A 1,371-nucleotide genomic window follows, 5' to 3' on the forward strand; every position below is an offset into this window, starting at 1 on the left:
TATATATTTAACTAATTTTTTTTTTTCATTAGAAGTAAGTGCTAATTTACTATAAGATGGTTTAAGAGACCAGTACTTGCTTTCAGTCATCTAATGAAGAATTATTTCTAGAAATTCATTTAATAAAATAATTTACAGGTACACTTTCAATAACAATTGGTATAAAACTATGATTAGCTCCACAAATTTCTGAACATTGACCATAAAATAATCCTGGTCGGTTGATAAAAAAATTAGTTTGATTTAATCGACCAGGAGTTCCATCAACTTTTACACCTAAAGCAGGAACTGTTCAAGAATGAATTACATCAGCTGCTGTTACTAAAATTCGAATTTGAGAGTTTATAGGTAAAACAACTCGGTTATCAACATCTAATAATCGGAATCCATCTGTTGCTAATTCATTTGTTGGAATTATATAAGAATCAAATTCGATATTATTAAAATCAGAATATTCGTAACTTCAATATCATTGATGTCCAATTCTTTTTAAAGTTACAGATGGTTCATTGATTTCATCTAATAAGTATAATAATCGTAAAGAAGGAAGAGCAATAAATAATAAAATAATTGCTGGTAAAATAGTTCAAATTATTTCGATTAATTGTCCGTGTAAAAGAAATCGATTTACATATCTATTAAAAAATAATATAAATATTAAATATCCTACTAATACAGTAATTATTACTAAAATTAATAATGCATGATCGTGAAAAAAAATTAATTGTTCCATTAAAGGAGAAGCTCTATCTTGTAAACCTAAATTAGCTCATGTAGACATTTATTTTTCTAACAAAAGTAAAATACTTTATATATGGAGCTTAAATCCATTGCACTAATCTGCCATATTAGAAATTAATTTGTTAAAAGAGGTAATTCAGAATAGCTATGTTCAGCTGGTGGTGTATTTTGGTATCATTCAATTGATGAATTAAGTTGAATTGGATAAATTACTTGTCGTTGAGATACTAAACTTTCTCAAATAATATAAAAAAAGAATAAAATTCCTAATAAAGAAATAGTTGATCCAATTGTTGAAACTACATTTCAAGTTGTGTAAGCATCAGGATAGTCTGAATATCGTCGAGGTATTCCAGCTAATCCTAAAAAATGTTGAGGGAAAAATGTTAAATTTACTCCAATAAATATAATAATAAATTGACTTTTTAATCATTTAGAATTTAAAGTTAATCCAGTAAATAAAGGGTATCAATGAATAAATCCTGCTATAATAGCAAATACAGCTCCTATTGATAAAACATAGTGAAAATGAGCTACTACATAATATGTATCATGAAGAATAATATCTACTGATGAATTAGCTAATACTACTCCTGTTAATCCTCCTACTGTGAATAAAAATACGAATCC

General features: G+C 26.3%; 2 pseudogenes; both read right to left on the minus strand.

Moving 5' to 3' along the window:
* Positions 1–96: 96 nt before the first annotated feature.
* On the minus strand, positions 97–796 carry LOC122319986 (annotated as a pseudogene).
* Positions 97–1,365, minus strand: LOC122319987 (annotated as a pseudogene).
* Between the last annotated feature and the right edge of the window lie 6 nt (positions 1,366–1,371).

Source organism: Drosophila ficusphila, unplaced genomic scaffold (assembly GCF_018152265.1).
Source record: "Drosophila ficusphila isolate 14025-0441.05 unplaced genomic scaffold, ASM1815226v1 contig_353, whole genome shotgun sequence".
Lineage (NCBI taxonomy): Eukaryota > Metazoa > Arthropoda > Insecta > Diptera > Drosophilidae > Drosophila > Drosophila ficusphila.